The sequence below is a fragment of the Procambarus clarkii genome, unplaced genomic scaffold (genome assembly GCF_040958095.1).
Source record: "Procambarus clarkii isolate CNS0578487 unplaced genomic scaffold, FALCON_Pclarkii_2.0 HiC_scaffold_104, whole genome shotgun sequence".
NCBI classification, from domain to species: Eukaryota; Metazoa; Arthropoda; class Malacostraca; order Decapoda; family Cambaridae; genus Procambarus; species Procambarus clarkii.
This window is the reverse complement of record NW_027189137.1, coordinates 3160702-3172575: the sequence shown is the minus strand read 5'-3', so window position 1 is coordinate 3172575 and position 11874 is coordinate 3160702. Positions and strand designations below refer to the sequence as shown.

The 11874-nt window shown below is 37.0% G+C and overlaps 1 long non-coding RNA gene across 1 annotated transcript; it reads left to right on the top strand.

The window, feature by feature from the left end:
- The first annotated feature begins 251 nt into the window (after nucleotides 1–251).
- On the top strand, nucleotides 252–7903 carry LOC138360256 (uncharacterized). The gene is made up of 3 exons (XR_011226255.1): nucleotides 252–379; nucleotides 3043–3159; nucleotides 7779–7903. It is a non-coding gene; the product is annotated as an uncharacterized lncRNA (long non-coding RNA).
- Nucleotides 7904–11874: the final 3971 nt, after the last annotated feature.

Genomic DNA, 11874 nt, shown 5'->3' with positions numbered 1-11874 from the left:
TATATGCGATATACGTAGCTGGAAACTACCTAATATTTAAAAATAATAGTTACAACATTCTATTAATATATAATGTTGAAATAAATATCACACAAAGTCTGTATATCTGTTTTTAGATGTCTTATAAATCTTCTTTTAAAATAGTATTAATGATTTTTATGAATCTTGAGTAAAAATTATGTTAATTATTATTAATCTAATTGTTATTATTTTAAGTAAAAGAATTGCAAGTATTCGCATAACCACGGGATCTCTGTTTGTGTATGAATGCACGGATTTGTTTTTGTTATGAGAGGGACGCCTTAGAAAGCATGGTGTAGGCCACCTGTGGCTCGCATCCGATCCCACGATCGTCGTCGCCCCTAAATCAACACAACAGGTATTTAGTATTTACGATTATAATAAGTAATATTTCTTTTATAATAATATTGCAGCAGGTGGTGTAGTGGTAGGACACTCGCCTGGCGTTCCGCGAGCGCTATGTCATGGGTTCGTATCCTGGCCGGGGAGGATTTACTGGGCGCAAATCCTAAACTGTAGCCTCTGTTTAACGCAACAGTAAAATGTGTACTTGGATGAAAAAACGATTCTTCGCGGCGGGGATCGTATTCCAGGGACCTGCCCGAAACGCTACTCGTACTAGTGGCTGTACAAGAATGTAACAACTCTTGTATATATCTCAGGTTAGGGGCTAGGCATTTACACTCTTAGGTCAGCAAACTAGCTAGAAGGTTAGACTATTAGACTCCACTGGTCAATCGGGGCCCTGCATAATTCAGCTTATCCTAACCAAGCCCAGCTTAAACCATCTTAGCATAGTTCATTCTAGCTGTGCATAGTGCTTGCACAGCCTTGCTTATCCTAGTTTACCTCTTCCTAGCCTACCGTAGCCAAGCCTATCCCAGTATACCCTTACCTAGTCTTGCCTAGCCTAACCCTGCCTTGCTTTTAAACATGACCAGTCCTTCCTACCCTAGCCAAGCCCTGACCAGCTTAGCCAAGCCAATCCCTGCCTAGATTTAGCATAGCCTTGCCTTTTTATTAATATATAGAAGGTACCACCTCTGGTTGAGTTTGTAGGAACCCTCCACTTATAGGATTGAGGGTTCCATATATATATATATATATATATATATATATATATATATATATATATATATATATATATATATATATATATATATATATATGCATAGTAGGCCGAGAAGTGCGTTCTGGCTACTAGGTACGACATATATATATATATATATATATATATATATATATATATATATATATATATATATATATATATATATATATATATATATATATATATATATATATATATGTCGTACCTAGTAGCCAGAACGCACTTCTCGGCCTACTATGCAAGGCCTGATTTGCCTAATAAGCCAAGTTTTCCTGAATTATTATATTTTCTCAATTTTTTTTCTTATGAGATGATAAAGCTACCCATTTCATTATGTATGAGGTCAATATTTTTTTATTGGAGTTAAAATTAACGTAGATATATGACCAAACCTAACCTAACCTATCTTTTTAGGTTAGGTTAGGTTAGGTAGCTGAAAAAGTTAGGTTACGTTTGGTTAGGTAGGTTAGGTAGTCGAAAAACAATTAATTCATAAAAACTTGGCTTATTAGGCAAATCGGGCCTTGCATAGTAGGCAGAGAAGTGCGTTCTGGCTATTAGGTACGACATATATATACAGTATTAATATAAATAATGTGTGTGTGTAAACATGCCACGTGTGTGTAAATCACAAAAATTAACACTTGATGAAAAATGTGACAGTGTCAGACCACGGAGGAAGAATTGAAACAGGAATTTCCTTAAGTACTTTCATATATTAATACATCTTCAGAAGGAATAATTTTTTATATAAATTAAATTAAAAAAATCATTCCTCCATGGACTGACACTCATATATATATATATATATATATATATATATATATATATATATATATATATATATATATATATATATATATATATATATAATGTGTGTGTTTGTACTCACCTAGTTGTGCTTGCGGTGGTTGAGCTCTGGCTCTTTGTCCCGTATGTATGTATTCATATATATATATATATATATATATATATATATATATATATATATATATATATATATATATATATATATATATATATATATATATATATATATATATAATATTTTATATATCCTGCCTGAAATGCTGCGTGTACTAGTGGCTTTACAAGATAGTTCTTATAAAGATAGCATTTTATGCCCGAAACGCTTTGCGTAATAGTGGCTTTAGGCATTGTATGTACTAGCTATACCTATAAGTCAAACAATCCTTGTAAATATTTATTGTATGTATGTACCTTACCTAAATAAAATTGTATTGTATAAAATTGTATTGTATTGTATTGTATTGTATTGTGGTTATTCTCTATATCTGGTTCACCTAACAGTAAATAAGTACCTGGGAGTTAGACAGCTGCTATGGGCTGCTTCCTAGGGATGTGTGTGTGTGTTTGTATTCATGTTGAATTTTACAAAGTAGGAAGAGATGTTTGTAAAAAAAAAAAATCAAATATTTTTGAAAGTATAAGTAGATTTGATATTTTTCTTTAATTGTTTATGTCGGCTGTCTCGCCTCCTTTATAAAATGGCATCATTCTTGCTTTTTTAAGGATATCAGGAAAAGTAAGGCGCTCCAGAGATTTGTTGACTCCTTCCTAGTGTTGCCTAGCCCAGCCCAGCCTAGACAAGGCAGGCTGGGCATCCTAGCCTCACGCAGCTTAGCCCCCACCTACATGTAGCATCCCAGTCCATCCTAAGTGATCATTACCTTACTGGCTGTGTTTTCTCTTCAGCCCTGAATGTAATGTGGTGGAACATAAGCAGATACATATCAGGTCTTAGAGAATCTGTACTTCATACATTTCTTAATAATGTCTCACAAATATTTAAATAATTAAAAAAAAATTGTATAATAACTTCATATTATTCTTGCATTTATTTTTTTTATACAAAATTTACATTTTAAAAGATTACCTTTTATTTTTAGATTGATGACTTGAAGACTACAGTGCCATCCACAGCAAATCATGGTCTTAAAATAACTCCTAGCAATGACGAGACCAATTTTCACAGAGATCAAATTTTTGCTAAGCAGTAGTCACAGGTAAATATATATTATATATATAATATTATATATATAAAATTAACTTCTTCATTGCTCAAAGCACCTTTAGACATTCTGAGAGTTGTGCTATTTTATTAATTAATTAATTAGGCTATATTTTAATGTTTTGTAATGTTTTCATTACTGTTTTTGTTTTGAAATATAAATTGTTGAGTTTTGAAACATTTTGACATTAACTATACCTGAATATTTATAAACAAAAAAATACCAGAACTATGTCCTTGACAATTGCACTAAGAAGTCTTTGCCAAAATCAGGTGCTCAGTGCAGTAGTTAAAAACTTAAAAGTTGTACCACCTCTGGTGCAAGATTAGGGACCCATAGCCTCAGAGAAGAAAATAGAGAGTACTCAGAGAAGGCCTTGAATAATAGGCAGGCTGTTTGTGTGTGTTTCGACGGTAAGCTTGCTGACACCAAATGTAGTTACCTAAGTGTAGTTACAGGATTAGAGCTACGCTCGTGGTGTCCCGTCTACCCAGCACTCTTTGTCACATAATGCTTTGAAACTACTGACGGTCTTGGCCGCCACCACCTTCTCACTTAACTTGTTCCAACCGTGTACCACTCTGTATGCGAAAGGAAATTTTTTTATATTTCTTTGGCATCTTTGTTTAGTTAGTTTAAATCTAAGACCTTTTGTTCTTGAAGTTCCAGGTCTCGGGAAATCTTCCCTATCGATTTTATCAATTCCTGTTACTATTTTGTACATAGTGATTTTATCACCTCTTTTTGTTGTCTTCTAGTTTTGGCATATATAATGCCTCTGACCTCTCCACATAGCTCTTGCCCTTTAGTTCTGGGAGCCACTTAGTAGCATGTCTTTGCACCTTTTCCAGTTTGTTGATGTGCTTCTTAAGATATGGGCACCACACAACCGCTGCATATTCTAGCCTTGGCCGAAAAAAACTCGTGAACAATTTCTTTAGTATTTCGCCATCCATGTATTTAAACGAAATTCTGAAGTTAGAAAGCGTGGCATAGGCTCCTCACACAACGTTCTTTATGTGGGCCTCAAGTGATAGTTTTCTATCTAGAATCAACCCTAGACCTCTTTCTTTTATCAGAATTATATAAAGATTTCTCACATAATTTGTAGGTTGTGTGGGATCTATGTTCTATTCCACATTCCATAACATGGCATTTATTCACATTAAATTTCATTTGCCAAGTGGTGCTCCATATATTTATTTTGTCCAGGTTTTCTTGAAGGGCATGACAATCATCTAAATTTCTTATCCATCCCATTATCTTAGCATCATCAGCAAACATGTTTATATAATTCTGTATTCCTACTGGTAGATCATTTATGTAGACAATGAACATTTCTGGTGCATGTACTGTGGTACTCCACTTGTGACACTTCTCCAGTCCGATTGCCTCTGATTACTGCCCTCATTTTTCTATCAGTCAGAAAATTTTTCATCCATGTTAGAAGCTTACCTGTCACCCATCCAAAATTTTCTAGTTTCCAGAACAACCTCTTATGTGGAACTCTGTCGAAAGCCTTTTTTATGTCTAGATAGATGCAGTCAACCCAACTACCTTTTTCCTTTAAAATCTCTGTGGATCAATCATAGAAACTGAGTAAATTCGATACACAGGATCTTCCAGATCGAAAACAATACTGTCTGTGTGATATTATATAATTTCTCTCCATGTGTTCTACCCATTTAGTTTTTATTATTTTTTTTTTGTTTTCAATCCTTTCACTGTTACACTTGTCAATGATTCAGGTCTATAACTGAGAGGGGTGGGGTCTTCCCTGTTGCCACTTTTGTAGATTGGAACTATGTTAGCCTTTTTCCACATGTTTGCTATGACTCCTATACACAGGGATGCCTGAAAGATCAGGTGAAGTGAAAGGCTGAGCTCAGGTGCACATTCTCTCAGAACCCATGGTGAAACTCCATCTGGACCAACTGCTTTGTTCTTACTTAGCTACTTTAGCATATTTTCCACTTCATCTCTAGACACCTCTATACGCTCTATGATGTTCTCAGAAATTCTTATTGTGTCTGGTTCTCTTAAGATTTCATTTTGTATAAACACACTTTGGAACTTTTGGTTTAATGTTTCACACATTGCATTATCATTTTCTGTGAATCTGTTTCCTATTTTCAACCTCTGGATATTATCCTTTACCTGCAATTTGTTGTTTATGAATTTGTAGAATAGGCCCAGTTCTGTTTTACATTTATCCATTATCCCTTTTTAAAAATTTCTTTCTGCCTCTTCCCTTACTGCTGTATAGTTGTTTCTCGCATCTTTGTATCGCTGGTATGATTGGGGGTTTGGCTTCTTTCTATGTTGATACCTGCTTGATGGGGTTCTGCTCTTCTACTCCCCAAGCCCGGCCCGAGGCCAGGCTCGACTTGTGAGAGTTTGGTCCACCAGGCTGTTGCTTGGAGCGGCCCGCAGGGCCACATACCCACCACAGCCCGGCTGATCCGGAACTTCTCTTAGAAAACAGTCCAGTTTTCTCCTGAAGATGTCCACGGTTGTTCCGGCAATATTTCTTATAGTCGCTGGGAGGACGTTGAACAACCGCGGACCTCTGATGTTTATACAGTGCTCTCTGATTGTGCCTGTGGCACCTCTGCTCTTCACTGGTTCAATCTTGCATTTTTTTCCATATCGTTCACTCCAGTACGTTGTTATTTTACTGTGTAGATTTGGGACCTGGCCCTCCAGTATCTTCCATGTGTATATTATTTGGTATCTCTCTCGTCTCCTTTCTAGAGAGTACATTTGGAGAGCTTTGAGACGATCCCAATAATTTAGGTGTTTTATCTCATCTATGCGTGCCGTATATGTTCTCTGTATTCCCTCTATTTCAGCAATCTCTCCTGCTCTGAAGGGGGAAGTGAATACTGAGCAGTACTCGAGACGGGACAACATAAGTGACTTGAAGAGTACAACCATTGTGATGGGATCCCTGGATTTGAAAGTTCTCGTAATCCATCCGATCATTTTTCTGGCTGACGCAATATTTGCTTGGTTATGCTCCCTATAAACATTAGATCGTCGGACATCATTATTCCCAAATCCTTGACATGCTGTTTTTCTACTATGGGAAGATTCGATTGTGTTTTGTACCTTGTATTATGTTTCAGATCCTCATTTTTGCCATACCTGAAATTTATCACTGTTAAACATCATGTTATTTTCTGCTGCCCAATCGAAAACTTTGTTGACATCTGCTTGTAGTTTTTCAATGTCTTTCATTCCATTTTTGTGTCTTTGGTCTGTGGCCCTCTCTCAATTTCTGTTGAACCAATCCTGTTTTCTGGCCCTGCATCTCTGTTTTGGTATGAATGTTTGTGTGCCTTCATTGTATATTTTGCAAAATTTGGCATACATTTAATTTACTTCCCTGTCTAGCAACAAGTCTGCCTAATTACTTATTAAAAAAAATTTGAAGTTCCCCATAGTGACCTCTCTCTCTTGAAATCAAGTTTATCAACTGTTTCAATGTCCCCATTTTCTGTGTGTGTGTGTTTGGAGGCTAAGCTTGCTGATACCATGTGTGTGTGTGTTTGGAGGCTAAGCTGGCTGATACCATGTGTGTGTGTGTGTGTTTGGAGGCTAAGCTTGCTGATACCATGTGTTTGTGTGTTTGGAGGCTAAGCTTGCTGATACCATGTGTGTGTGTGTTTGGAGGCTAAGCTTGCTGATACCATGTGTGTGTGTGTGTGTTTGGAGACTAAGCTTGCTGATACCATGTGTGTGTGTGTTTGGAGGCTAAGCTTGCTGATACCATGTGTGTGTGTGTGTGTTTGGAGGCTAAGCTTGCTGATACCATGTGTGTATGTGTGTGTTTGGAGGCTAAGTTTGCTGATACCATGTGTGTGTGTGTGTGTTTGGAGGCTAAGCTTGCTGATACCATGTGTGTGTGTGTGTGTTTGGAGGCTAAGCTTGCTGATACCATGTGTGTGTGTGTTTGGAGGCTAAGCTTGCTGATACCATGTGTGTGTGTGTGTTTGGAGGCTAAGCTTGCTGATACCATGTGTGTGTGTGTTTGGAGGCTAAGCTTGCTGATACCATGTGTGTGTGTGTTTGGAGGCTAAGCTTGCTGATACCGTTTGTGTGTGTGTGTGTGTTTAGAGGCTAAGCTTGCTGATACCATGTGTGTATTTGGAGGCTAAGCTTGCTGATACCATGTGTGTGTGTGTTTGGAGGCTAAGCTTGCTGATACCATGTGTGTGTGTGTGTTTGGAGGCTACGTTTGCTGATACCATGTGTGTGTGTGTGTGTTTGGAGGCTAAGTTTGCTAACACCGTGTGTGTACTCACCTGTTTAAATAATAATAGGGGTGTGTACCACCTCTGGTGCAATTGTAGGGACCCACAGCCTTGAAGAAAATAGAGTATTCAGAGAAGACCTTGTGGATTCTCACTGAACACTAATCTTTTCTTCTCCTATCACCCCTCTTATTTTGTTTTATGCTGTATTCTATTATATATCATATAAATACATAGCCAAATGGCAATATTTATTATGTCTATACAAAAAGAAGACATCCACTTTATTTTTTTTCTCTCCTTTGTTTCTATGTGGATTTTGTTGTGACTAATGATTCTCCTCCTTCCCATCAACAGGTCTTCCTCACTGGGCTTGCTCGGCTTTTGTGTTACTATGAGGGTGCCATCATAGTTTACCCTTCAAGACTGACTCATGCTGGCATTGCATTTGTGGACTTCCCTTCACAGTAAACAGTCCTTCTCCATATCAGATTCAGATTCAGATGTTTATTCAGGTAAGGTATATACATACAAGTGATGTTACATTAATGGATTGATATATAGATAGAGCTAGTACATACAATGCCTAAAGCCACTATTACGCAATGCGTTTCGGGCAAGAAAAACATTAATATCTAGAACTTAATACTAATTGAGCATAAAGAATAAAAAGTGTTGAGAACAAATACAAATAAAGATAAAAAAAAAGGGGGAACATGACTGAAAAAGCAGCACAAATACAATAGGTTGACAAACAGTGTTGATTAAAAAAAAAAAAAAAGAAAATAACAGACATGGGTTGACAATAGAGGAGTGAGGTAGATTACAGGGAATTTATTAGGTAGTGTTTAGTTTTTATCTTAAACTGGTTGAGAGAGGTACAGTCTTTAACATGGTTGGGAAGGTCATTCCACATTCTGGGCCCCTTGATTTGCAGAGCATTTCTAGTTATAAATAATAAATAAATATGTTTATTCAGGTAAGGTACATACATACAAGTGATGTTACATTAATGGATTGATATATAGATAGAGCTAGTACATACAATGCCTAAAGCCACTATTACGCAATGCGTTTCGGGCAGGAAAAACATTAATATCTAGAACTTAATACTAATTGAGCATAAAGAATAAAAAGTGTTGAAAACAAATACAAATAAAGATAAAAAAAAGGGGGAACATGACGGAAAAAGCAGCACAAATACAATAGGTTGACAAACAGTGTTGATTAAAAAAAAAAAAAATAATAATAATAAAATAAAACAACAGACATGGGTTGACAATAAAGGAGTGAGGTGGGTTACAGGGAATTTATTAGGTATTGTTTAGTTTTTATCTTAAACTGGTTGAGAGAGGTACAGTCTTTAACATGGTTGGGAAGGTCATTCCACATTCTGGGTCCCTTGATTTGTAGAGCATTTCTAGTTTGATTAAGTCGTACTCTAGGAATATCAAAACTGTATTTATTCCTGGTGTGGTGCTCATGGGTTCTGTTACAACCTTCAATGAAGCTTTTGAGGTCAGGATTGGCATTACAGTTCAGCGTTTTATATATGTATAATACACAAGAGAGAATGTGCAGTGACTTAATATCTAACATATTCAGAGATTTGAGTAAGGGTACCGAGTGATGTCTGGGGCCAGAGTTGGTTATTGTCCTAATAGCAGCTTTGTGTTGGGTAATGAGAGGACGTAAATGATTTTGGGTAGTAGAACCCCAAGCACAAATACCATAGTTGAGGTATGGATAGATGAGGGAGTAATAGAGAGTAACCAGGGCAGGGCGGGGTACATAATATCTGATCTTAGAAAGAATGCCAACAGTTTTTGAATCTTTTTTTGATATATTTAGAATGTGACCCTGGAAATTCAGCTTGTGGTCGATGAGAACGCCAAGGAATTTGCCATCTAATTTGTTACAAATTTGGGTATTGTTTATTTTGAGATTTATCTGATTAGAGGATTTATTGCCAAACAGAATATAAAACGTTTTGTCAATGTTAAGGGTGAGTTTGTTGGCAGTTAGCCAAAGATGGACTTTCTCTAGCTCAGTATTTACTGTGGCATTTAGAGCAAGGGGGTCAGGACTGGAGTAAATGAAGGTTGTGTCGTCAGCAAATAGAATTGGTTTGAGGTGTTGGGAGGCATTTGGAAGGTCATTAATGTAGATGAGAAAGAGGAGAGGGCCAAGTATGCTGCCCTGAGGAACACCAATGTTGATGGGTAGGGTGGGAGAAATTGTATTATTCACAGAAACATACTGGAGCCTGTCAGTAAGATAAGATTTGAGGTATTGCAGGGAGTGTCCTCTGACTCCATAATGATGTAATTTAAGAAGAAGGTTTTGATGGTTGACAGTGTCAAAAGCCTTACGCAGGTCCACAAATAACCCAACAGGAAACTCCTTTTTATCAAGAGCTGCGTGAATTACGTTAATCATACTAATAAGTGCATCGTTAGTGCTTTTTTGGGTCTGAAGCCATATTGACAAGAGCTAAGTATATTGTGTTTGGCTAGAAAAGAGTAAAGCTGCTTGTAGATTAGCTTTTCGAATATTTTTGACAAGTTAGGCAGGATTGATATAGGTCTATAGTTGTTAACATCAGTGAGATCACCACATTTGTAGACAGGGGTTACCCTTGCTTTTTTTAGAATGTCAGGAAAGGTTTGGAGTTCAAGTGACTTGTTGAAGAGCAATGCAATAGCAGGGGCTAGAGATCTGGAGGCTTTTTTGTAAATTAAAGTTGGTATCTCCTCGAGGGCACTAGACTTGGTTTTAAGGGAAAGGATTATTTCATTGACATCAGTGGAACTAGTAGGCTTTAGGTACAGAGACTGTGGATAGTTACCTGTAAGATAGTCCTTAACATCAGTACAGGAAGATGGAATATCATTTGCAAGGGATGACCCAATGGAAGAGAAGAACCTATTGAACTCAATAGCAGAATCAGAGGCTGAAAGCTGACCAACGTTATTGGAAAGGAGTGTTGGTTTGTTATTTAAAATCTTCTTTGATCCCAATATTTGTGAAATTGTGCTCCAAGTTTTTTTAATGTTGCTCTTTATTTGGGTAAATTTATCTTCATAGTATTTAGTTTTGGCTCGTCTAATTATTTTAGATAGCAATAACGAGTAATTCTTTGAGAATTCTTTGGAGACTGTTCCTAGCCTATACTTCTTCTCAAGGTCGTGTTTTTTGTTAATGGATTTAAGTATTCCCTTTGTAAGCCAAGGATTGTTAAGTCTTTTGCTTGTGACTTGTTTTGTAAGCATAGGACAGTGGGTGTTATAAAGGCTAAGAGTTGTTTGTAGAAAAGATTTCACTGCTAGGTTGATGTCCCCTATGTTACCTAACTCGGACTCCCAGTTGACATTATCAGCAGCAGTTATAAAATTGTTTATAGCAGTTTCATTGTGCAGCCTAAAGCTTAACTCCCTTGTCTCTAGAGGTGGTTTGCTAATGTTAGTTAAGAGAAATGTGGGGTAATGGTCTGTAGTGCTATCGGTGATTATACCTGAAGTAAGCGGAGAGGTTATGTTGGTCCAGATGTGATCTAGAGTCGTAGCAGTACTATCAGTGATTCTAGTTGGTCTAGTGATTAAGGGTATGAGGAAGCAGGAATTCATACAGTTGAGGAAGCTAACAGCAGTAGGGTGTTCAGGCTCGCAGAGGTCAATATTAAAGTCCCCTGCGATAATTAGATGGTTTTTGTTCAATCTGTTATCTAGTATTAGATTTCTAAGGTTTGAGTTGAATTCAGACACATCAGTGTTAGGAATTCTATAGACTGCACCCACAGACAGGACAGACTCGGCACCCTTGACTCTGAAACTGGCGAAGATATACTCCCCACAGCAGTCTCTAGTTCTAATTATTTTTAGCATTAAGCATTAAGCATTATTTATATGGTGATTGTCCAGGGCAAGCAGGGTGTGACTGCCATCTTGGAGAAGCAGGGTCTTTTAATATGAAGAATCTTCCGTCTTCTCTACTTACGCCAGCTTGTGCCAGCCTTGCATTCTTGTTACTTCATGGCCCTTGGGCCTTTTTTATTTATTTTACATAATAAATTTTTTGATTAATACCCGTGTTTCACAAGAGATCCTTAAAATTTTAAGCACCAATTGTATTGACTAATGTACGTCTTGTAACCTTTAAGACATAAATAGACAAGACATAGATAAATGAGTGAATAATACTGAGTGACTAGGTTAGGGCGAGGAACATAGTACAGTGTCTGGCTTTGGAAGAATGCCTACTGTTTTAGAAACCTTATTGCCATGATCATAATCGTATGGGTTAAAAAGCATTTGTTGTCACTCCTACACTGTGGCTTGTTGAGCTTGAAACCTTTGCTCCTTGTTCGTGTTACATCTGACCTTTTGAAGAAATTGTATGAATCAATATCCTCCAAATTGTTCAGTATTTTAAAGGTTTCGCTCTATTACTCTCT